This window comes from Podarcis liolepis, assembly GCF_965112155.1.
Source record: "Podarcis liolepis genome assembly, chromosome: 11".
NCBI classification, from domain to species: domain Eukaryota; kingdom Metazoa; phylum Chordata; class Lepidosauria; order Squamata; family Lacertidae; genus Podarcis; species Podarcis liolepis.
Genome location: NC_139565.1, coordinates 34,043,809 through 34,071,064, shown reverse-complemented (window position 1 = coordinate 34,071,064; position 27,256 = coordinate 34,043,809). Strand labels below are relative to the sequence as shown.

The window sequence follows — 27,256 nt, the reverse complement described above, 5'->3', positions numbered from 1 at the left end:
TCCTATAACTTGATATTGCTGGATAGTTTTGATGAACTGCAAAAGCATTTTTAGTTTGCTTTCTGTTGCCACCCTGGAACTTTTCTCTAATAGTGCCACTTTGTTTTGTATGATTTCTTGCAAATGAAGGAAAAGAAATTTTCTGCTTGTATATGTTGATAATATAATTTTGGTTACTGAGGACAAACAAGATTGTACAAAAACAAGATTGGGTGCAGGCCTGGCCAGGACATAGGTGCCCTGACTGTGACAAAGGTGACCTGTGTGCTTGCTTGCTTGATTAACAGCTGTTGGGAACTTCAAGGTCCCTGCTCTCCCTTCTTATGGTCTTTGTACTGGACCTGGAGACTCCAACAGAGAGCATTTCATGTCAAGAAGGAGGGCAAGTGGGCACCCTATCAAATGACAGGGCAGGAGCTACACAGAGCAGGGCCTTTTCACTGGTGGTGCCCGTTGTATGCCTTGCTCTTCCCAGACCTGCTCTCTTTTGGCCTGTATTTTGGAGCTTTATAATTTTGGAAGACTTTGGAAGAACTGGTTGACAAGTCTTATCAGTCGCTGACGTATGAGCGGATTTTATTTGCTGCTATTCTGGGCTTCTGGTGCACCAGGGTTCACACCAGCGTAAAAGAGTTGGCCAGGATGCCAGAAGGGATACAATTTATGAACTTTCTCCATTATCTGCATAGCAGGGGGTGTTCTGTCAACAGTTCAAAGGCTGAGATGAAGCATTCCCTGCTGGTTACCTGCTTTCAGCAATAGGGGTCACTGTACCCAATTGGTTAGCTGTCAGATTCTAGAGCTCCCCATTGGTGGCTCTTAGGTAATTCACAAAACACAGAGTCCATTCATAAAACACAGTGTTCATTCATAAAGCAGTAACATAAATCTCCATTACTACATATTGGGTTTGCAATTTTGGGAGAGGGGAGACTGCCTGCTAGGGAGCGGGCGGGCTGGCAAGGCCCCCTAGATTTAGAGGCCCTAGGCTTCAGCCTACTTATCCTATACATAAATCTGGCACTGGGTCAAGGCGGCGGCTGCCACTGCCATCGCTGCAGCATCAATGTCCCAAACATGTACTGTAGTATTTATTTGTTTGTTTGTTTGTTTGTTTGTTTGTTTAGCCACACCCCCCAGCTGACCAGATTGGTCGACCCAAGGAGTGACACAGCTGGGGACTCCCTAATGGCGCAGCAGCTAGTCATGTCCCCCTCACAGAGGGGAGAGCTCATTACGAGCCCGCAAAAAGGAAATGGCTTTGGTTGGCAGGCGCTCGGGGGCCGCAGGAGATTGCTTTTTCAAAATTGCCTGGGGGGCCATTTGAAACCAGCCCAGGGACTGCAAGTGGCCCCCGGGCTGGACTTTGGACACATCTGCTTAAGCATACCCTACCCCGCTTTTGTTTTGGTAAGCTAAGTGATCTCCTTTTGAAGAATTCAGCAGTACAGATTTCTTGCTTAAACCTCATAACCATACACACCACAGGACTTCCATGGAAACCAAAAGTCTGAGGACTACCAGAGGGAAATAAATATCTGTATGCATTTATTATTCAGTTGGTTCACTGTTGTACCTTAAAAACAATTAGAAAAGATATTGAAAGAACAGAAGTAAGAATGAGGGGAGAGATGCGACTGCTGTCAAAAAAAGCATCTATGCATCTAGTTCTTATAATATCTAATGCAGGGATAGGAAAACCTGTGGTCCTCCAAATGTTTCTGGACTACAACTCCCATCATCCTTGTCCATTGTCCATTGGCCATGCTGGTTGGGAGTGATGGGAATTGCTTTTCCTTAAACAGCTTCTCTACAGAAGCATAAGTACTAAATGGCATAAAGAAGTAAACAAGCAAGCCAGGTGCAGGGATGCTCTGCTCAGCTCAATGCCTATGACATGTAATTCTGCCCTCAGAGCACGCTGGGAGTTGCAAACATTCCTGAATACTGTTTGCTAGATGTTCATGTAATCTGCCAAAAACAGGACAAAGGAAGAAAATTGGATAGGCACACTGGGCATCTCCGAAACATGTGAAGTGTGTTGCTATCAGTGGGAAAGATTTGTGCATATGCTAAAATGTGTCAGTTAAATGGCCATATTGTGTCCTCTTTCAATGAATATTCTGGAGAGAACCTTCAGTACAATTAATTACACTTGCCCTTTCTCTCTTTCATTCTTGAAGATTTGAGTTGACTTTAATTAGTCTCCCTCTGTTTGCTTGTGAGCACTTAAAAAAATAATAATTAAGGGTTTTTTATAGTCAGGTTTTCCCAAGTTCTCACAGTTCTACTTACTAACAAAACAGATCAAGTTGCATATCTACCAGGCGAGACAGGGAGTTATTTAGCTGTAGCAGGAAGGGAAGGTAAAGGGACAGAGTTGATATTTGTTTCACTTCTGACACTTTCCCATTGCTTTTGCAATGTAAATAGCCTTCCCTGTTTGCATTACCATTTTAATTATGCCTCTTCAATTTCTTCTCTTCTTCAGCTTAGTTTTTTCCTGATGCTGTTCAAAAGACAAAAGTTCTCCAGTCCATTGTCTTAGTTCATTGTTTTGACCCAGTTCAGCAGCGATATTCCTCAGTAATCATTACATTCTGTTTTATTTCCTTTCTTATGAAAAGGGAAAATTAATGCCACACCCCACAGTTTCAGTACTTTGTCCTCTTTTTAGAAGTCCATGAGGAAGTCCTCCTGCACAAATTTTCCTGAAATGTATTTGAGCTGTGTCAGAGTGTTATGTGATTTTGGACAGATCCCATTCATAGGAGTGTCCCAGTAGATCATACTCCATTGCATTAGTGCAGTGAAAATCGTTGACTGATGAACCATCGAAGAGTATTATGGTCTTTTAAAGGCTAACAAATGTTATGACAGCATAGGCTTTCATAGACTAGTGTCCTCTGTGCATATTTTGAATACATTTCAACTCTGATTGAATTGTTACTATCTGCACCTCTTGCATTTCGTTGCTCTGACTCCAAAATTTACAACCCTTTACAATAATCTGTATATACCTGCAATTGAGAGTTATAATTCATGCATCTGATGAAGGGAATTGAAACTTGTGAAAGCTTATGCCATAGGAAAATGTGTTAGTTTTTTGAGATGCTAGAATACTTTTGTTGAGCAGGCATTTTCCAAAAAAAGTTTTTTTATGAACCACCCTAGTAGGGCAGTAATTGTTCCTTGATAATTTGTCATCCCCCTTCATGATGGCACCCGGGGTGACCTGCCCCCCTTCCTACGCCCCTGACTGCACAGGTTTCATAGGATGATGTCATCTATATGTATTCATCGATTGAATATCAGCAGTTCTTTCATAAGTAGGCTACAGTTCTAATAACCTCACTATGGAACATTTAGAAATAACATTTACTCTTCTACTTTCCTCTCCTTCAGAATAAATGGTATATCCTCCCCAAGGAGCGGATGTATCCAGAATTGCATCCAGAATTGCAGTGAGCTTTGACAAAGAGATGTAACGTGGGAATACTTGCCACACCTACAGTATGAAAAGAAGTAATGAAAAAATACTTCACTTAGCAAAAGCCAGTGGTATTGAAATCCCAGATTTTTTACGCTTTACTGTGTGACAATCCCACTCCCATTTTAAAAGCACAGTGTAGTCCTAAACTTTATGCAAAAGTTAGATTGCTGTATTTAAAGAATGAACTAGTCTTTTATAACCAGGTGTTTTAAACTTTAAGCCATCCCCCTTTTCTAAAGAGTGAGAGAACATTGTTATGATAACAGCATATTTATCTTTCATCTGTCAGCAATTAGTTTACAAAGCTAATTCTCTGACTGTGAGCCAGGTTGCGAGGGAAAGCCTTTGTTGCAGTGTGTTTTCAGATTGCTGTTAATCCACTCCCACCGATTGATCATTGCCCATATGGACTGTTACCAAAGTGGGATTATCTACAAGGCTGATAGAGGAAGCCAGAGAGATATCTGGTTTATTTCTGGCTTTCTTCAAAGGAAGTACAGAATGAATTAATAGGGTCAGAATCCCCCCCCCATATATATTTCTGGGTGTCTCATTGTCTGCCTACCGCTTGAAAAAGAACCATTCATTTTCTAAGTAATTAGCACATACAGACATCAGTCATTTCTGTTTAAACTTTGGTAAAGAAGGCCATACAAGAGGTGACATCATTTTCCTCCATATGTTTCTCAAATGGTCCTCATTAGATTGGGTAGAGAATAGATGGGCTAGAAAGGGATGAGTGGAGTGCCAAATAATGTAGATTGAGAAGCCTGATTTTGAAAACAAAAGTGACACATTTCTACCTTTCTGGATCAACAAAAACCTTTATTGATTATTATTATTTTAATGTCAAAGTTCTCATAGTTGGGGATAGTGTCTCTCAACTTGTACAGTTGTAGTGTCTTATTCATCCTTTAGCGTTAATGACGTTGCATATATTTCAGCCACCATTTTAGTTGATTGTATTATTATGGACCACACTGGTGATATCAGCCACAGTAGGAGTGATATAACTTTGGCAGCAGGAGTAGACATGAAGATGTATACATAGAATCATAGACTTGTAGAGTTGGAAGGGACCATGAGGGTCATCTAGTCCAATCCCCTGCAATGCAGGAATCTTTTGTCCACCGTGGGTCTTGAACTCACAACCCTGAGATTAACAGACTCATGCTCTACCAACTGAGCTATGCCAGCAATCCATGTGAGTTGGAATGGTTTAGGACCAAACACTGAGGCAATGGCAATCGTGCTACTGAATGAAACATATAAAAGTTATCTAAGTCTCCATTGATTCTATGGAAATTACTGCTGAATGGTTCTGTGAAAACTCATGCCACTTTTGTTTGAACTGTGTGAAGAATCATAGGTAATACCATTCAACAGAAATGCTGATGTCCTTGGCATCAAGAATGCTGAGAATGGATGACTTTAAAGCTACTATTTCAAATGCAGTGGTATTTTGGTAAACTATTACAGCTTCAGAAAACAGAAGAAATGTGGAGGGAAGGGGGCAGATTATAAACGCACCAAAAGCAAGGGATAGATAAACAAACAGTTCACTATACAAATGTCAAAGCTCACTAGCTGCTAATCTAGAAAACATCTGTTTATAGCCATGGGTATTCTGATTTCCATAAAGCTGTTTTTACATCTCTGACTTCAATCACCCTTGCCTCACTAAATTAACAGAATAAATAAATAAATGCAGATTCATCAGTGCCGCTCTTATGCTAGTAGGAGGGTCCTATTTAGTGATCTAGGATGGGCCTCTCAATATAGGACAGTATTCTCTAACTCCATAGTTGGCTCTATTGTATTGAATTCTTCCTTTGTATTTACAGCAATCTAATTTACATGACCAGAGAGGAATCCCAGAACAAAAATATTCTCATGCTTCTTCATACAATCATTGAATTGTAAAGTTGGAAGGGACACCAAGGGTCATCTAGTCCAACGCCAACTCTGATACCAGAAGAGGGTGAGGCTGTTGGGATACTGCCAGGGAGACAAAGCCCATCATGGCCCCCAAGCCGGCAGCCGGACGATCCATCGATCTCCCGTAGATACAGTATCAGCAATTAGCGACACGAGTTTCCAGAAATAGTTTGCCACATTCCAGAGCTCATGCACACACTATCAGCAGATAATTCACAGCAGAAGTCGCATGCAGGAGAGCATATTTACAAGTTTATTCAGCATTGGTCAGAACAAAGAAAAACATGACTGCCTGCTTCAGTGTCTCCAGACACAGAGAGAAAACGAAAGCAACAGAAAACACAAACATCCTGTGAACAGGAAATACGCAGACTCTGTGATTCTCAAAGCCTGCTCCCTTTTAAGGTGGAACGGAAATATCCTAACAGAGGCTGCGGTAGAGGGGGGAATGACTTGAAACAATGGGAGACAGAGCAAAAAGGAAATGGGATCGGTGACGAATAGAAAGCAACAGATAGTTTCACAAAACTGTATGTGTGTGCCTATACATGTGTGCATGTATACACGTGCATGTGCACACATGCACAGATATACAGATATATCTCAAATACACCGGAAGTGGTGATTTAATGACATAAATCCTCAGGTGAGCTTAGAAGACAGTACTCATATTACCACTTACTCTTTGCACAATCAAGCAAAAGAATAGTTTCTATAAAATTTCTTAGAAAAGTAAAACCATTTTGTGAAGTGCGGGTAAGAAATGTTACAAATAAAATAAAATCTGGATAAACTCAGGAATTTTGACTAGGGCAATTTAAAAATAAGATAAGCACAGCAGAAACACTTTTAGGGATGCATTGGAAGGTTGAATAGAGTGTGCTGTTTCATATACTGCAACGCCTGAAAATCATATAATGGTAGAGTTGAATCTCTCCTAATTTCATGATAAACTTTTTTTTTTAAGCAAACCCATTGTTTGAATCTATTACAATGGGTCGACAGAGAATTAGAATGAATGCTAGGAGAAATATGAGCCAAATGGGCTTCGTGGTTTGAACTAAAATGGATAAAATGAAATATATATTGGTAAGCATTTCATGTTTATAGAAGCTGCATGTATTATATATGTCCTGCATACTACATCTGTTTCAAGAAAGCCTTTAATCAAAACCATGTGATACAGGAGAAATGATCAGCGAATCGAATTCCCATCCCTGCCTCTGGAGTTCGCAAGTGCATCCCTTGTTCCACCACATTAATATTTATTATGCTTATGGGGAAGCTAAGACACTGGGATCTGTTTGCAATTACCAAATTAAAATGCAATTAACCAGTCACAGAGAACAAACAGTGTTTCCTTTAAAATATTTTAAAGAGGTAGAACTGAGGATGAGTATAAAATTTCCTGGCCTAGGATGTTTTTACTTATGGAAGCTTCCTATGAAATATTGTGAAGGCCGACTTTCCCCCCTTTTTCCTTTTAAAATATCCCTAAGCCAGAAACCCATTTAAACCAAACAATGCTTTTTTAAATAAAAAAAATGCTGGTACAACAAAAAGATTTGTTTAGAACATTATATACCTGGTGGAAACTTCTCTGTAGTTATGTCTGCAAACCTTCTTCTCTGTCAAACAACAGTTACAAGTGTGTATAAATCAGATACATTCTCCCTTCTCTGAATGGGCTGCTTTTGACAGCATCCGCTTGACAGCTTCCTCCTGGAGGAATAAACACTGAAGGCTTTGTAAGCATCTATTTTCAAGTAGGACCGGCAACGTGGAGAGCTCCTGTTCAGGATATGAGCCAGCCAGCCCAGCCATCTTTCAGCATATTTTATTCCACACACCACTGCTGCATTATGGCACTGAGCATACCCTCCAACATTTCTCCTATGAAAATAGGGATGTCCAATTCAATAACAACAAACAACAACAACATTATACCTGACTGGGCGGCTTCCACCATATATAAAAATATAATGAAACATTAAAAATGAAAAAAAAAAATCCCTATACAGGGCTGCCTCTAGGGGTCTTTTAAAGGTTTGCTGCCATATGTCTGCAATTTCCTGGACATAGCTGTCAATTTTGGGGGGAGGAGATTTTGCAAAAAGTTGAACAACTCTTGTGTCTGGATTTTCACTTTTTGAAACATGGCAACCCTAAACTTATCTCCTTGGCTTGGGGGTCGCATAACTCCATACCCTTCAACATTTCTCCAAGGAAAATAGGGACATTCTAAGGAAAAGCAGGACATTCTGGGATCAAATAAAAAACCGGGACGGCTTATTAAATCTGGGATGTCCCTGGAAAATAAGGACACTGGAAGGGTCTGAGTGTTTAGTACAGGACTAATATATTTCCCCTTTCCACTCATAGTTCTTTGGGTCCAAACATTTATAAACTGAACTTTTATGAATTTATTTTTTGTGGTGGAATGAAAGTTCTTCCCAACTGAGTGCCCTTGGTTCCACCAAAAGAGTTATCTTTGTTATCTGCCTGACACAAAAGAGAGGGAATTCTGCACAAGTCTGAATGATTTCCTTATATTCCCAGCTTTGGAATGGAAACTTCCTGCTATGCGGAAAGACTTGGAACAGTTCTGCTTGCATGTCCAGGCCCGAAACAACATCTCTGGTGATCTTTCGTCAATTTATCTTTCTGATGGAATTCACAGCTTTTGGAGTCAATTTAGTCACAGTGGTTGGTATGGTTAGCAGCCAGTTTTACTCCGGAACAGAAGGTTAAGGCTACAAGCCTAAACACTAGGGAGAAAGCCCCATTGAGCACACAGTGGGGCTTACTTCTGTTGCAGTGTAGGTTCTTTGTCTTATTCCAAGCAAGACAGGCATAGCTATAAGTTTTAAACGGGTTCCCTTACTTAAGATAATCATCCATTACATGCTGCAAACAGAAGCAAGCAAGGGAAGGGGAAACTGAAACTCAGCTCACAACCCAGGAAAGCCACCCAGCCCCCTCTCCCAGATACATTAACCCCTTAGCGACATTTTCTTCTCAATGCAGTGAGTGTTAATTCAAGGCTGCTGTCTATTCCAGCAACTTCTGAGTAAACATGTATAGCTTGTGCTGTAACTCTGCTTTCAGTTTTGAAGCAAACTGTGTATGATTTAGCACCATGCATTCCTTTACTCACAGTTTTTTTAATATTAACCACAACAATTTAATTGACGTCAGTGGGCTCTAAAATTGCTTAATATTTATATATTGTCATGTTGGACATAGTAGGGATGGGAACTCTTCTGAAGTTGTTGAACTCCAACTCCTATCATCTCCAACCAAGCATGGCCACTGTTCAGAAATGACACTAGTCATAGTCAGGCCAGCTGCCATGATCTACACAGTGGAATGGTTGTGGACTCTCCTTCCTTGGAGGTCTTCAAAAAGAGGTTGGAGGGTCATCTGTAATCTATGCTTTCATTTAGGGTTGCCATATCTTGAAGAGCAAAAAAGAGGACAGCCTGAGCCAGGGAAAAGAGGCACGCGGGCGCTGGCATGTAGGGCCACTGTTGCGCCCGTGCGCCTCTTTTCCTAGCTTGGGCTGGCAGTGGCTGCAGTGTACAGAGCAGCCTATGCCCAAGCTGCCTGCGCCTGCACTTAATGCACTGAGAATGCAAGTAGACTGCAGGCGGAGGCGAGGCTACCACTGATTGTTGGGATCAGGTGTATTATTAGCCCAAATTGTGATTCTGCAATAATTTAGTAGAACGAAATACTCCCTGCTGGCAATGCCTTGGAAACACCTTGTTTGTTTAACACACTGTGCTTTAAATCTTGATTTCCCACTGTCTACTCCCTTTTTGGTCATATTATGTCTGAGACAACAGGAGGGGAAGCCTAGTTCAGCGCCTGTTGGACATGGTCCAATTACTGAACTTGGGGATCTGATTAATGGTTTCCTGAAGGAAAAGCAAAACTCCAGCCCACCAAAAGCTAAGTATTATAGAAGTAGCACTTTAGGATTACACACTGTCTGTTTTTGAGTGTTGCTGAGAATTTTGTTTTCTCTGTCTCTTGGTGTGAAGAAAGCACAAGGGAGAAGTTTGACAGTGGTAGTCTTAATGCTGCAATTTGCTTTGTCCAGGAGCTTTAAAAGACTGCATTGAATATTAGATGCTGCAAGCACTCTTTGGTGAGGCATTGGAAACGTGTGGCTTTATATGAACTATAATACTTTCATACTGCAAGGTTAGCCAACATAGTACCCTCCAAATGTTGTTGGACTCCAACTTCCATCATCCCTAATCATTGGCCATGCTAGCTCAGGCTGATAGAAGTTGTCCAACAGTATAAGGTGGACCACAGGTTCCCCATGACTGTCTTAAGCCATTTACTTCACCCAGGAAGCTGCCTTACACTGTATCAGACCATTAGTCTACTTAACTTGCTAGGAATTGTCTAAACCAGTAATGAGGATACCTTGGCCCTCCAGTAGCTGTGGTACTCTGCATCCCATCAGCCCTAGCTAGCATGGCTAATGGTCAAAGATGATGGAAGTTGGAGTCCAACAACATCTGGATGGAGACAGGTTCGGCATCCCATCTACACGGACCGTCACCAGCTTCCCAGAGCTCCTTCCCCGTCCTTCCTTGAGATACTAGGTTTGAGCATGGGACCTTCTGCATGTGCTTTGTCACTGAGCTAGGTCACCCAGACCTATATAACTTGCCCTGTTCAACTGAATATCAAGTTATATTGACCTCATATACACTAAAAGATATCACATAAAGGAGAACATTTAACATTCTTTTGATAAACATGCACTCACATTGCTATGGGGAATTGATATAGAAATGCTGTGATTGAATACATTTGTGCTTGCCAAACCTGATTGCTCCATAATTAATAACAATGTGCTAAATCTCAGCTTGAGACTATGGTATATTTTCTTCCAGACACAATTGATTGAGCTGCCAATGAACACTCAAGTCTTCTCTCCCACCCCGGTCTTCCTATTATGTTGCACTAATCTTGTGTCTTCCGCTGAATTTTCTTACGCTTTGCTGTTACTAGCAAGCTTAAGGATTAGTGAGGCTTAATGGTTAGTGATGCCTGCTGATGCAGCGGGGAACTGACCCAGGCGACGTGGCCCTTGGCAGGCATATACCCCATCACTGGCCGGACAGCCATTCGGCAAGGGGGCTGGGGGCACAGTGGCAAGGCCCAGAGACACCAGGTAGCAGGCAGGTCAGTACGGGGATCCCTGTGTGGGGACCCCTGACTCAGCCCCCTTAAACTCATGCACACAGGACTACAGCCCCCTATCTCCCCATGCTATGCCCCTGATGCAGGGGCCAGGATGGTTTATGTGGGAAGAGGCAATTCTTGAGGTACTGGGGTCCTGAGCTGCATAAGGTTTTATAGGTCAAAACCGGCACTTGCGGTGGGTGGGGAAGGCTGTCGTATTAGAAAATTGGTTAGGGAACAAAAGAAGTAAAACACAGAAAATCATGGCCAGCGCAAAGAATTGTGGATCAGCTCTAATTCTTTTCAGCATTTTGCCTCAGTATATGTGTGTGTGTGTGTGTGTGTGTGTGTGTGTGTGTGTGTGTGTGTATTGCCCTAAAACTGAAACATTTTCTTTAATGAAAATGTTTGTTCTTTCTTGTGCACTCCACTGCCTTATATTGGACCCTTGACATTCTGGGTCTCTTTGACCTAAGGTTGAAACAGCACACAGCTAGATAATGGAGTTGGCTTAAAACAGTAGGGGGGAAACAGCCAAGAAAGAGAAGAGAATATTAGTATTGCTTTAATAGCTTCTCTATTCATATATTCGAACTGCAGAAACATAGGTGAACATTAATGTTACTCTTGGGCCATGAATGAACATTTTTTTTCAGCTGATTTTCATTCTCAGCGTACTGGAATGTAATCAGCTTTTTAGCAAGGCATTTCCTTAGCCATTTATTTCTGCTAGACCTGGGAACGAAGCATTGCTTAAATGGGTTATTGGCTGGCATCCTTAGGTAATGGAAAAGGACTGTGCGTACATTTTCTGTTGAGAGGATGGCCACAACAATTACATCCTCTGTAGCGAGGCATCTTCAGTATAAGCCAACTGCATTCTGCCTCTCTTGCTTGCTGATTGAATTATCAGCCTCCCAGATGAGATAGCCTTCAGCGTGTCCAGAGAGAAAGCATTACATTGTTTTATAAACCAGTAAAATCAGCACTTTCCAAACAGAGAGTGATAAATTGTCAGACCTGTAAGTGATTTGACCTTGATCTCTTAGCCAAAAGTTGTGGGAACGGCACCAACGCGGCATCTTCAAGCACCCATGTTACAAAGTGCCATTCCTAAAACAATTAACTGCCTACTGCAATGACATGTTTCCCATTTCTCCCCTCCTGTTCCATTATGTGTCCTCCCAGTGAAAGAAAACACGGCTGTTCCTCCTCCTCCTCCTCCTGTCAAGGCAAATGACTACAAGAAACATATTTCACTTCAGATGAAACAAAGGCCTCTCCCTCCTGGCCAAAGTGTAAGATGTCATTGAAATAAACTTTCATAGAATCGCTAAACTGTTCTGCTATAAATGAGTGGTTCTTGATGCAGCTAGCGATCAACAAACTCACTTCCTAATTAAGTGCAGGAGCATAATGAGGAACAGGGCTTCCTTTGTTTAGCTAGCTTGTGTGAACTACGGCCACAATTCCCCAGACTCTCCTAACTCCTTCATTCAAAACTTGTAATTGGAACATAAGGAACCAGGTACTACAACAGCAAATGGTTTGACAGTGGCTCCATTCACTGCCAGCCAGATGTGAGACACTTTCAAAGGGGCTGAATGACTCATATATTGCCTGGTGTTGTATGACACCATAATCTCTGGTTTTCAGACCTACCATCAATAGGCACTGTCATCTTTAATGCAATCTAATGAGGCATTAAGATTTACAGAAAGGACAGACAATTCAAACTGAATCACCAGGAGAACAGGCCAGTGAGCGAGCAGGTTGGCAATTCATTGCTTCAGTTTGCACAAACAATATGCTTTGAGCAAGGGATGGAGGTTTTCTTCTCCTGAACAAGGGATGGCAGGAAGGGACAGCTATGCCTTTGGTCTTTGACTAGTGAGTTGGGTCTCACCACTGAGTTGTGGCCTGATCTAAGAGGGGTTATAGCAATAGTGCTGCCACCATACAAAAATAGGGTACAAAATTAAGAAATGGATTCCCAAAATGCATGTTTGGTTTAAAAGTGGGACCCAGATACTGATGGGGAAGAAATTCAGTCCAGTTCATAAGGTGAACCTAACTAATTCACACTTTCCAGAACAATATGTGTACTGAAACACAGTCATCCTTTGAAATTTGCAATTCTCCGAATTTTGTAACACAGTTCTTTAGCAAAGTAATGCACACTGGGGTAAAGTGCCTATAAAAATACACATATTAGTGAAAATAACATGCACGTGTGCATTATATAAGGCAAAAATGCTTTGCAAAAATGTATGTATTAGACAAAATTGCATAGAAAGGTATGTATAGGTGGAGAAATTCACACTAAAATGCGGCTGAATTTTCATGGAGACTTGTTAATTTTTTTAAATATGCAAACTAATGTGCAGAGCTCGTCTGGAAAAACGAGAAGGAGAAGCTAAGAAAAACTTAAATTGAAAGATTTGAGCATCCTTAGTCCAAGGTCTGAAAACATGGTAGGCTATTGAGCTAAAATATACCCCCAAAATATGATACAGTTCAAGCAATACATTTTCAGCCACAGTTGTAAGCAGAGTTTTTGAGTACAAAGCAAAGCCTGGCAAGGCCCAGAGACACCTCTCAGATTGTGCTGGGCATTACCTGGTGTTCTTCAAAGTCTCCAGCACACCAAAGCAGTGGTGACATTGCTGCCCTTTTGGAGCACTTGAGGCCACTTGAGGCAGGATGTGACACACACCTGCTCTGCTATTTCTAGAATGAACCCAGAACTGTATGGAAATCAGCAAGTTCTGGGTTTCTTATAGAAATGCTTCCACCCTTACCCTACATGCTGATTGGAGATAGGAAGCGAAGGAGGTAAACTTATATGTTCTAACTGGTGTTCAGATGCATCTAGTCTCTGAGAACACATAGCCCTATTCCCCACTTGCAAACAAAACTTTTCCTCTCTCATTGCAATGGCAGAAGCTCACCTTTGTCTGTAGAGAAGTCATTCTGTGTGCCAGATCAGCTGAGTCTGAATCTTCTAGTGCCCCTATAAGGCAGGTGCTGACAGGCAGTAGCAGAGTGAAAAATGTGGTTATTGCCATGTTAACAAGTCTCTCCATAAATCTATCCTAAAAAGGGAGCTCTTAGATGAGGTGTGGAAATTAGCAAGTGTGGAAAAGGAGAGCTGTAAAAACGGAACTGTAAAATGAAACACATACACAACAATATTAAACACACACTCTTTTTGTTAACATCAAAATCCATAAAAGCATTAGATTTGCAGATTCATCTAGGAAACTTCTGAAATTCCCTCCCCTTGCAGATGACATCTTCACTAGTAGGGTTCTGTTGTTGTCCTATCTTTTCACCCAGGCCATTGGGACATTGAGAGCCAGTGTGGTGTAGTGGCTAAGAGCGGTAGTCACGTAATCTGGGGAACCGGGTTCGCGTCTCCGCTCCTCCACATGCAGCTGCTGGGTGACCTTGGGCCAGTCACACTTCTCTGAAGTCTCTCAGCCCCACTCACCTCACAGAGTGTTTGTTGTGGGGGAGGAAGGGAAAGGAGATTGTTAGCCGCTTTGAGACTCCTGAAGGGGAGTGAAAGGCGGGATATCAAATCCAAACTCTTCTTCTTCTTCTTCAGATGAATTGCTTGAAGAGACTGACATGAATTAGAAGTGTTCCATTTACTGCAGTGAAATGTTATAACTGTTTGGTTGCATCAGTTGTTTTGATTTTCATTTTATAATTGTTTTCTTTGTTTAAATATGAATACGGTATGCCACCTTATGAATCTGATGAAAGCGACCTAGAAATATAGCAAATGAATGAATGAAATGAATACATGTTAGAAATATAACCAGAGTGGAAAACATTGTGGATGTGCTGTGAGTGGCACAGAAGAGGGACAAACCTATGTTGATTTTTAATTATCCCTTGCTCAACATACATGCCTACTACCCTAATAGGAAACTTGACCACAATAAGATGGGGTGTAATTTCCCCCCCCTGTTGACTCCAGTGGGAGGGAACAGGATAAAAGCTGAATCACTTCTCTGTGGAGTTACTGTTTGCAGGCCATGGACAGCTCAGCCTGGGGCTATTCCTGACTTTTGGGTTGCTTAGATAGATAGATAAAACTTTATTCGGCTATAAGCCCACCAGATAAAACCAATCAGTAAATAAAGTAGCATTTTACATTCTAAATTATCAACTAAAATATTTCAACGCATAATCTCCTTCACATTACATACAGTCTCTAGATGTACCATATTGTGGCCTTGAATGTAAAGATGGTGGATAGAGTTTACTAGATTTTAATAGTCATGCAGCATTCCATGAAGTCTTTTATATGAAAGAACAGAATTCAGGAATCTTGCAACCTGTAATGTTCTATAAGAGTCAATGTCCTGGAGTAGATAGGCTAGATGTAATTCAGGTGGTTTATTTGGGGTTGCTTGATTTTCTTACTGTCTTCACAACTAAACTGCTTTTTTCAGAATGTCTTCGTTAAACAGGACATTTGGGGGTTGTCTGCAATGCACCTTGTCTGAAGTCTTATGAGACAGCCTCCAGGCCAAATCTCTAGTCTCATGAGACTCCTATGCTTCAGTATCATTATGTGAGGGGAACCAACCTCCCTCCTATAGGCATTGTGGTTCAATTGTAAAGAGGTGGGTGCTGTGTTAGTGTTTCCATACAAACAAGGTAAATACTGCCTTTTGTGGTAATACAAGCACTAGAATCACAGGGTTGTGCCATTTAGAAACATTTCGGTTTTTTTCAGATTGATGGCCTGAAGAATTCTGGTGACGTGATCCTCTCCCTGAACAGACATTAATCATATCAAATAATGTTTTTGTTTTGTTCTATTTTTCATGCGGTCTTCAGTTTCACCTCAATAAACCACTTTGGAAGATGATAGAGAAATGCACATTTGATGTTATACAAGTTAAACAATGTTCACATGATGCCCATGGGCCTTTGAGAAAGAAAAAGAAAAATGTCACATAATGTAAGGGATGTGATTCATTTGAGCACAGCCAAGAGGAATAAAATCTGATTATTTTTTTCAAAAACCCCTCTGTTAAATATTAGCATAATCTGATTAATTCCACAGATCAAATAAATTGAAAGCAGAGCCACATTCAGAAATGTATGTTTTATATATGCCTTCTAAACCACAATAAAAAGATTGCAGTTAGCGCAGCCAGGTAAAAAATATGGCAAGAATAAAGTCATCTTCTATCATTCTATAGGATTATACTGACGGATCTTTTCTGGCATAATTTTTATCTCTGCTGACATGGCTTTGTTAGGTTAAACAGAAATCATCTTGAAATGTCTGCTGTTGGTAGGAATGAAATTCAGATTTAAAATATTTATTACAACTCATCATCTGATTTGGGAAACTAATGTGTACCTCCTGTATTTCAAAATGAAATTTAGCTCTGCTTACATGGGAATAAGGTTGCTACTTTTGAGACAAATCAAGAACCAGAGTGGATTGATAGGTAGAATTTTAGATCTGCTCCTGAAAGAAATATGAGATGTGAATTTCTGCACTGGCTTTATGAAAGCTAAACATCCTGATCCAGCAAAAGACACCCTCACAGACAAGCAGCCTTACCCAAGTGTCCCTGCTGCTGCTGCTGCTGCGTATCTGAGTGTGTCTGTTTAAGCAGAGGCTTGACAACCATATGTCAGGAGTGCTCTGATGGTGTTTCCTGCTTGGCAGGGGGTTGGACTCGATGGCCCTTGTGGTCTCTTCCAACTCTACGATTCTATGATTCTATGAAAAGGCAAATTCCATGCTGGGGTCATTAGTAAAGGAACAAAAAAGAAAACTGCTGGTTTTATAATGCCATTATAGGACTCTATGGTACAACCACAATTGTAACACTGTCTACAGTTCTGGTTGCCTGGCCTCAAAGAAGAGGTTGCAGAGGTGGAAAAGATTTGGAAAAGGGCAACCAGAATGAAAGGGGGTGCAGCAGTTCCCCTTCAAGGAAAAGTTGGAGCATTTGGGGCAGTGGTGTAGTGTGGGTTGCAAAGCCCAGGGCTGTGTGGAGGGGAGGGAGGGAAATGGATGGAGTATGCATGTGCATTAAACTGCCTAATGGTGTCCGTATCACTCAGAAGACTGCAACTGCAGAGATAAGGAAAGAAGAGTTGTTCCGTTGTCTGGAGAGGTCAATTCCTGGTTTGCATGGAGAAGCCGTTTTCAACAGAGCCCAGAAAGGGAAGCATGCAGCTGTACTGAGGCAACACCAACGCCTCCTAACAATTTTGTGCCTGGCGCAACTGCCCCGTGACAACCCCCCATGCTACACCACTGATTTGGGGCTTTTCTGTTTAGAGAAAAGGTAAGTAAGAGGTGACACCATAGAAGCCTACACAACTACAGTCATACTTCATATTACATTTGCTTCAGGTTGCGTCCCGCGGTGACCCGGAAGTACCGGAAAGGGTTACTTCTGGGTTTCGTCGCTCGCGCATGCGCAGACCCACAAAATGACGGCATGCGCAGAAGCAGCAAATTGTGAGCCGTGCATGTGCAGATACGGGTTGCGTTCCTTTCAGGTTGCGAATGGGGCTCCGGAACGGATCCCGTTTGCAACCAGAGGTACCACTGTATGGTAGGGCAAAAGCGGAAAGAGAAAAGTTTTTCTCCCTCTCTTATAACACTAGAACTCATGGACATCCAATGAAGCTGAATGCTGGAAGATTCAGGATAGATCGAGGTTAAGTGCTTATTCACAGAGTGAATAGTTAAAACCCAGGAACTTGCTCTCACAGGAGCCAGTGATGGCCACCTACTTGGATGGCTTTAAAAGAGGATTAGACCAGTTCATGGAAGATAAGGCTCTCAATGGCTACTAGTTGGCTATGCTCTGCCCCGAAGATCAGAGGGCCTTATGGCTCTGAATACCAGCTGCTGGAAACTGCAGGAGGGAAGAGCGCTGTTATGATCAGGTGCTGCTTGCATACTTACCACAGGCATCAGGTTGGCCACTGTGAGAACAGGATGAAGTAGATGGGCCATTGGCCAGCAGGAGTCTTCTTATGTTCTTCCATATTTTCAGTCCCTGCATATCGCTCTCATTCTCTATTACAGTGTCACTCAAATAAATTTTAGTTGATTAATGGTATGAATTTTAATTGTCCAGTCAATGAAATCTGCAAACATTTGCATATGAATAAACAACAAAGATTTTCATATGAATAAACAGGACCATTTGCATATGAATAAGCAACAAAAAGTTGTTTTTAGAAGCAGAAAGCATTTTTTCTTTGTTTCTGGGTGACACACGCTATGTGCTTCCTCTAGGCACACATGGAATTATTCCATCTGAGAGAAGATATATACATATGCATACACACTTCTCTCACATGGGAGAGGAAGCTGTTTATGGTGTCAGCGTTTACTTAGGGATGAGTTTTACATATGCAGCGTATTTTATCTTTCTCACTTTCAGCACAAAGCTAACCTTGCCTACTCAGAAGAAAGTCCTATTGAATTCAGTGGATATTACTTTCAGGTAAGCGGGGTTAAAACTTCAGCCTTTTCTGTTTAAGACACACACCAGAATGGCTGGATAGGCCACTGCTTCCCACCATGTGCACATGAGGATGCAGGCATGTGTTTGTTACCACACATAAAGTGTGAAATTCCCATTAATGCAGGCAGAAAGATATTAAATATTGTGCTTTATCCAATCACTTGTGGAGGCACAGCTGGTTTCAGTCACATTTATGAGCAAATGTCTAAATCATGTTTTACATCTATTAGACTAAATAGGAAAGAAATTTTTGGAATCGAATCAATGATGCGAAATATAAATGATATGTGTAGGAATGTAAATTATATGCAGCAGTGCAGGGGTGGTAAGAATAAGTAACAACAGCTGTGAAAGAATGAGAGGAAGAGAAGTGAACTCATTTGGGAGCACTGTAGTTGGGACTTGAGGTGCCAGCACATTAACAGTGTACGACTACTAATAGGGTGGAAGTTCTGAATGGCTTTATTGACTGCCATATTCTCACCCTTAGCGCTGCGGGCTGCTGCGGGCAAGGCTGTAGTTGTGGTGTCAGGGTACAATGAGAGACAGAGAGGAGGCCTACAGACCCTCCAAGTGTCCCTATTTTCCAGGGACGTCCCTGATTTAGAGAAGCCGACCTGGTTTCTGATTTGATCTTGGAATGTCCTGCTTTTCCTGAGGACGTCCCTATTTTCATTGGGGAAATGTTGGAGGGTATGGATTTATCCAGCCCCTGAGACATCTGAAGGCAATCCTGTATAGGGAAGGTTTTTTTAATGTTTAATGTTCTATCATGTTTTTATATAGGTTGGAATCTGCCCAGAGTGTCTGGGGGAACCCAGTAAGATGTTTGGGGCATAGATAGTAAAATTATCATTATGGAATGGGACATCCCTATTTCCATCAGAGAAATGTTGGAGGGTATGGGCCTAGATGTAGGGGTGGGGCAGCAGGGCATGTTGTCTACAGTAGCAAATCATGCCAGGCTCCCATTGCATTTATTAATGAAACATCTGCCATGGCCAGTTGGCTGCTGTTTTATTTTGCATTGCATTTTTTCAAAAAATACTGTACTAGTAGGTAAAAAAAAGGTAAAAGGCCCCTGGTAGTTAACTCCAGTCAAAGGTGACTATGGGGTGCGGTGCTCGTCTCACTTCAGGCCGAGGGATCCAACGTTTGTCTACAGACACCTTTCCGGGTCATGTGGCCAGCATGACTAAACTGCTTCTGGTGCAATGGAACACCGTGACGGAAGCCAGAGCGCACGGAAACACCATTTGCTTACTAGTACCTTGGGATTTCAAATGAAGGGCATGATATATGAAGTGAATGTGTGGTTCTGTCCTTGTAGGTTAAAAATACGGCTCCTGCCATGAAGACTCAGCAGTTTGTTACCGAAACTGATGCAATGACTTGAAGAAGTCTGAGATAAACAGCTGTACTTGGATATACATTGTATATAATGGCAGCCAGGAGTAGGGACTAGGAGCCTAAATGAACTCACTTCTTTCCAGAATTAGAGGCTGAATTTAATCATAGGCTAAAGTGAAGTGGTACAGAAGAAAAAGGCTGAATTAATTTTATGATAAGTACTGTATTTTTTGCACCATAACACTCACTTTTTTCCTCCTAGAAAGTAAGGGGAAATATCTGTGCGTGTTATGGAGCGAATGCCTGCGGGTGGCGGGGGGGATCTGCTGCAGTCGTGAGCAGAGGATCCATGGTTCCCCTTCCTTCCCTCCTCCGTGGTTACAAAGCATGGATCCACATGGATCCTCAGGATTTTTGCATTGGGCTACTCCAAACTCACTGTCAGATCACATGTCTGTGGCCACAGCATGAACCACAAAAATCATATATCCACTATTTCGTTTAGAATATTATTTTTTCTTGTTTTCCTCCTCTAAAAACTACGTGCGTGTTATGGTCTGGTGCGTGTTATAGAGCGAAAAATACGGTAAGTCTTGACTACATAAGATTTCTGCAGACATAACATGTACAGTGGTACCTTGGGTTACATATGCTTCAGGTTACAGACTCTGCTAACCCAGAAATAGTGCTTCAGGTTAAGAACTTTGCTTCAGGATGAGAACAGAAATCGTGCAGCGGCGGTGCAGTGGCAGCAGGAGGCCCCATTAGCTAGAGTGGTGCTTCAGGTTAAGAACAGTTTCAGGTTAAGTACGGACCTCCGGAACGAATTAAGTACTTAAGCTGAGGTACCACTGTAAATTTTTATTTCAGATATTGCAGTTTTCTTTTATTTCCAGCTATAACCATATTGCTTTTTTTTAAAAAAAGGTGTGGCCATATTCATGGCTTTTCATTTCTATTAGTTAGAATGGAGACTTCAGATGCTGTATATCGATATGTTGATACTTAATCATACCAACAATTTCTAGTGCTAAGCCAATGTGCTGGTACTTAAATCACAGGAAGGAAAACAACAATATTCCATCCATCACTAGTAGGTCCCAGGTCAGGTTACAGCAATATAAAATACAGCATTTAAAATCCTATTCATAATATTACTTGATTGAATTAAGTTTAAAATGAAAGATTGTACAACCCTTCCTTCAATTAAAAAACCGATTTCTATTATTTTTATTGTGCATTACACGAAGAAATAATTTGAAGGTGATCTTCCTTTTTTTCTTTTAGTTTTCTGAATCGTGCTGAATTCTGCAGATCTCATGCATTGCTTCACTCTGTCAGTAACCACTATTACCAAGGTCATTCCATCTTTGCAAAATAATCTTTTGATCTGTATTGAGACTAAACAGGTATTTTCTCTGTTTACTTTTGGAAGCACTGAACATTAAAAAGCTAACCCTGGGGAATAAAATATTAAAGAAGCTTGCTTTGTGCGCTGAAGTCTAGCCGTTGGAAGACATTGGCAACAAATCTTGTAGAAATATTGCTCTATTACCTTAGGTCCCTGGTGGCAAAATGCAATCTTGAACACTGATCAGAATTTAACAGTATTTATGAAAGAGAGTAAGGCAAGAGCTACAAGCACCCTGAATGCATCTGGAATCATTTTGCTTCTGTCTGAGAACCCCAACAAGAACAGTTGAGATCTGAATTTGCACTGCCTGGTTATTTCATGTCTTGTAAAAAGCTTTATTACTGGGTCCAAACAAGCCAAGTTTAGATTATTTTTTCATGACTCACAATTTCCATGACAAATGAAAATTTACTACTGAGTTGAAAAGTTAATCCTGATATACACATATCCAGCATTGAAGCTCAGGGCAGGGGGAACCTCTCTAGCCACCGGTTTAAGTAAGTAAATGGAAATGGAGTGGGCAGGACGGGGGGGAGAGCATCCTAATACCTCTGAAATAGGCCAAATGCAGTTCAAATTAAATGAAAGTAAACAAGATGCTTGCTCAACCTGCTGAGAGCCAACATATCCATGAAGTTATTCATGAAGCATGTCACACATCAAAAGCTGGGGCTGCCATGTGCCATTATTTACAGAGGACGAGCCTCTTTCTGAAGTACTCCTAGTTTAAAGGGCTGCCTGGTCCAAGCCTGGTTTAAAGATAGTGAACTATAAGATGGGAGAGCAGGAGACACCTTGAAGTTGCTCATCAACAGCATTTTGACGGCACTCGGACACACAGGTCATCTTACCCACTATGGTGAGGTGTATTGCATTTCTATTTCAATTTTAGTTCTAAATTTGCCTCTTATGCATACAATGAGCACATGCAAATTCTATGCAAACCTGTGCCGTCTTTTGCCCATTATTCTGCTGATACATTTGCCCTTTTTTGGCAAGGCATAAGTGCCCATCCTACATCAAGGGGTGGAGACAGAGGTAGCAAGATCCCCAGAGTGGCTTAACAATCAATCCTTCAACTGTCGCTATTTTCCAGGGACCATTACGGATTTACAGAAGCCATCCCGGTTTCTGATTGGATCCTGGAATGTCTCACTTTCCCTTAGGATGTCCCTATTTTTATCAAAGAAATGTTGGAGGGTATGGTAGGATGTCCCTATTTTCATTGGTTATGGAGTTCTGCGACCCCCGAGCCAAGGAGATAAGTAACTATACAACCTTTAGAAGACATCTGAAGGCAGCCCTGTATAGGGAAGTTTTTTCAGGTTCAATGTTGGAGGGTATGTATTTCCAGGAAACTCTTGGGACTGAACTCTGGGAGAAGCATGAGAGTGTCCTCATAACTCTCAGCACCCTTAATAAACTACAGCTCCCACAAATCATTGGGGGAAGCCATGACTGTTTAAAGTGGTGCTGTGGTGCTTTAAATGCATGGTGTGAATGTGGTCACAGTTAGATGCATTCATTTCGCAGGTACACCATATGCTATGGACAATATAAATCAATGTGTCACAGGATCACGGCATTTTGCATCAGCAGCAGATATTTGGGGACAGGCCGTAGCTCAGTGCAAAATGTCCCAGGTATGCTCCCTGGCCTGTTGTCTTTGTCAATGGAGTTTTCTTGGCAGGGATACTGGAGTGGCTTGCCGGTTCCTGCTCCAGGTGGATCACGTTTAGTCAAAACTCTCCACTATGACCCGTCCATCTTGGGTGGCCCTACACAGCATAGCTCATAGCTTCTCTGGGTTATGTAAGCCCCTTTGCCACAACAAGGCAGTGATCCATGAAGGAGATTTTACTTTCTTGGGTTCCATGATCACTGCAGATGGTGACAGCAGTCATGAAATTAAAAGACGCCTGCTTCTTGAGAGAAAATTGATGACAAACCTAGACAGCATCTTAAAAAGCAGAAACATCACCTTGCCAACAAAGGTCCGTATAGTTAAAGCTATGGTTTTCCCAGTAGTGATGTATGGAAGTGAGAGCTGGACCATAAAGAAGGCTGATCACCGAAGAATTGATGCTTTCGAATTATGGTGCTGGAGGAGACTCTTGAGAGTCCCATGGACTGCAAGAAGATCAAACCTATCCATTCTTAAGGAAATCAGCCCTGAGTGCTCACTGGAAGGACAGATCGTGAAGCTGAGGCTCCAATACTTTGGCCACCTCATGAGAAGAGAAGACTCCCTGGAAAAGACCCTGATGTTGGGAAAGATTGAGGGCACAAGGAGAAGGGGATGACAGAGGATGAGATGGTTGGACAGTGTTCTCGAAGCTACCAGCATGAGTTTGACCAAACTGCAGGAGGCAGTGGAACGCAAGGAGTGCCTGGCGTGCTCTGGTCCATGGGGTCACGAAGAGTCGGACACAGCTAAATAACTAAACAACAACAACATGCTCCATGGCATCTCCAGGTATGGCTGGGAATATCCCCTGTCAGAAACTTTGGAGAGCTGCTGCCAGGCCGTGTGGGCAATATGGAACTAGACAGCCTGACATTGCCTAAGGCAGCTTCCTATGTAACTAATTATCACCCCCCCCTACCCAGCTGACCTTTTTATCCCACATATCACAGTCCTGTGTGTATTGATGTATAGAAGGCCAAGGATCAGCAAAGACTTGAAAGTGGGTAAGCAGCAGGCTTATTTATTCTTCCCTCTTTTCTCTGGAGATGGATTTCAAAAGTGGGAAATAAAACCACGGCATTCACATCTAGCCCAGTGAACAGACAGATGTTCCTCCTGCAGTAAAAATAAGCAGCAACCGCCTGGTGAATGTTAGTCTGCAATGAGATACATTTATAGATCAGATGTGCTTCGATGCACAAGAATAAAGAATAGGGGCTTAAACGCTTGTATTTTGTGAAACAGTTGTGACTGTGAACAAGCGTGAATCTAGTGCAGCCTTCAGAATTAAACTCTGGATATCTTCCAGCAAGCATAATTTCTTTGGCGTTTCTCATGATTAGCCACCTCACACTTTCTCTTCCTTAAAGATTTCCCTTAGCAGGGTTGCCTGCAAAATAAAAATAAAAATTCTGTAGTTGTATATAGACTGGCAAACAGGCACAGAAAATGCACAAAGCCTTGAGAATATATGCTGATGAATCAGTCTAATTCATTCTCCAAATATACAGTATAGGGAAGATTTAATTTGCAATAGAAAAAGGTCAACAAACCCGGAGAACATCCACTGAACTCTTAAAGGCTTTTAGGATAAACTGAGTCTGTCCAGCAATTTTGAATCCACTTGAGGACTCTTATTCCCCCACCAACCAGATACACTCAATGGGCCCCTCAAAAACAGTTCTTCCAAATCTGATAAACAAATCCAGCTATTTCAAAGATGTCCAGCAACACTATCAAAATCTTCTTGTCCCTCAGCTTCAAATTGTGTAACATGAAAGTGTTACAAACAAAATCCATATTTATATGAATCTTGGATACCTCTACAAGGAAATAAGGACATTTTTGAGTGTTTTATTTTCTTCTATGTATGTCTGGCACCTGACAGACATATGTCAGTTCAAATAAGCAACCAACCCTACCAAGTCTACAATTATGTTTTCCTGCTCACTTTGAATGTGTGAGGTCAAAAAAGCACCATTATTTGATGGAGTATATTTGTAAGCAGTTAAGCTAAGACACACACACACAACCTGCAGCAGTATCAACTTTTTATAGAAAAAAAATGCCACGGGGGTATGTAGAATATCCAGTCCTGAGAAAAAGACAGTGTACGTTTTTGTTTTTATATCAGCTTCTGGTATGGGAAGCTGCACGAATGGCAGTAAGATCACACTCTGTTTTGTCTTGTTGCTGCAGACAGCTCTTGTGTGGTAGAATTGCCACCTGGACAGTGGGAATTTCTGTTGGGAAATGTATATTTATTTGCATTCTGCCTCAAGTTTCCTCCTTGTCAGGAACAGTGCATAATATGTTTGTAAAACTGGGAATTGCTACAGACTCAGCCTGGAACACAAAAGACTTCACATGAAGCAAAGACTTACTCTCCAGCAGACCTGATTTCCTCAAGGAGGGCTCTGGTTTTCACAGCACTGCTCCAGGCTCTGAGAATTTTAAAGAAGCAACTGAGTGGCAGAACCTTGGGATGAAATGCCTTCATTTAAAGAGCCTGGTTGTTTTTTAAAGCAATAGGTTTTGTGGCAGCACACCTACCCCATAAATTGGGCTAAAACTGAAGGATTGAGAACAGACACATGAAAAGCTGTCTGCCAAAAGTTGTATGTCAACCTCTGAATTTTTTTTACCTCACCGAGATGCAAACGGCGAAGAAGAGCTGCATGTCTGGGCCTGCCATGGCCTGTTTTAAATGCCCTGGGAGCGAACCTGAGGGAAGCCTGATTGTTCCCTCAAGCCCAACCCCGGAGAGCCCAGCCCAGCCATGGCAGCCTGCCATTGACCAATTGTGTGACAGGCTGACACAGAACAGGATTTTCCGTGAGCTGAAGCTTGCCCTCTGGCAGGGATCAGACCCTGACGCCCAGCCCTGCATCGCTGGTGGGAGGGGAGGCACTGACCATCCCGCAAAGCTGCTGCACCCCTAAAAGGGGGTACCCGGACATCTATAACTTGCAGTCACATAACCAGCTGCTCTGCATAAGCCAGTATGCTGAACTATGGCTCAGTGAGACTTCACGCTTCTGGATAAGAGTTTCTTTCCACCTCCCTGATCCTTCCCATGACAGTGCTAAACTAAGTCAAAGCTTGGCTTATCATGTCATCCGAACTAGGAATTTTGCTTAGTGAGGAGAGGCTTAATCACAAGTCTGGGTTTGGGTAAGATACTAAGCCAAGCCTTAGCTTAGCTCCATGCAGCTGGTCAGTAAAAAGTGTTCAGAAATAACATCCTAAAGGGGGACGGTGACACCAAGCAGCCCAATGAAGACTGAGCATGCTCAGTTGCTTCAGAATGCTGACTGGAAAATGGTGGGCAGAACACTGGAGAGGAGAGCAATGGAATGGAGTATTCTGCAAATGGAGTTTGAACGTTATATAGGTGAACTCCACACTGCAAGATCTTGTGGCAGGTTTCACTTGTGTGGTATAACACCCACCAGTAAGGATGTTGGATAAATTATCCAGTCACATTTATGCACAAATTCAGGGTATTTTGGAACAAACCCCACTTCCAATCTTATAACCTCTACATAAAAAGGTCTCTGTGGTACAATGGGTCAGTGCGTCCGGCTCTTAACCAGAAGGTTGGTGGTTCAAGCCCATCCAGGGACAGCTGTGGGCAGGATTTCTGCATTGCAGGGGGTTGGACTAGATGACTCTCGGTGTCTCTTCCAACTCTACAATTCTATGATTCTGTAAAATTTGCAAGTGGTTCTTTAAATATATTTTAAAAAAAGGTAGGCAGCCCACCTGAAATGTGTGGAGAGTTGGGAAGTAGTTGACCAAATTACTCTACAAAGAAGAAATTTTGCTGGAAGGGTGAAAAAAACCTAGACTCTCCTTGCTTTGGGGTACATATCTGTCTATTCCCAGGTCTAATATTCTTCACGGCAAATGGCATTTTGCTCAACAGAATCTTAGGAAAGGATGGAAATATCATAAAGGTTTAGTTCCTCTGCTGGTTTCTTGCCTTTTGTACAATACTGGCTTTGCAGATGGAAAATAGCATCAGAAATTTATTTTGACTTGAAACTGCTTCTGCTTTTTAATAACTTGAATTGTTGTAGTAGTTTTTTTTATTAAAAAAATCAGCATAATTATTTTCTTTGATCATTCTAATTGCAACTGTCTGCTTCTGAAATTTTGTTTTTCCACAATCATCTGTAATGAATGAAGGACACTGGCAAGTAGCTGCTGGGAGCAGAGGAGGAGTTGGAACGTTTGGCCCTTCTCAGAATTGTAGCATAGCTTGAATTTTAAATAATTGCAGACCCATATATAGCAGAGGGAATCCAAAATTGCTGAATCCCAGGAGCTGTGCTACCTGGCACAACATGTACCCCCAATAATATAATTAACTATAATGGTTAATTAACTGCTGCAGATAATGTTTTCTATTACCCTACAACTTTCCCTTTGTTTTTCATGCTCCATGTTCCCTACTCGTCTTGGGATTCTTGTATCCTCTACACAATAGCCCAGTCCAGACATTTATTAGTCCAGCAAGAGTCTTTCATTGTATAGAAAACATCTCATAGGACTTGACTTGCATGTTCCATATGAATACTTGATTCATAAAGACTCCCCACATTTTTTTTGAGGGAAATGTATTTTGCAAACTA

The 27,256-nt window shown here is 41.8% G+C and overlaps 1 long non-coding RNA gene across 1 annotated transcript in view; it reads left to right on the top strand.

The window, feature by feature from the left end:
• The window catches only part of LOC310688782, a 65,294-nt gene extending 49,780 nt beyond the window's left edge, over window positions 1–15,514 (top strand). The window contains exons 2-3 of the long non-coding RNA XR_014517176.1: window positions 11,828–11,937; window positions 15,393–15,514. This is a non-coding gene — a long non-coding RNA (uncharacterized lncRNA). The remainder of the gene's footprint in view (window positions 1–11,827; window positions 11,938–15,392) is intronic.
• The last annotated feature ends 11,742 nt before the right edge of the window (window positions 15,515–27,256 follow it).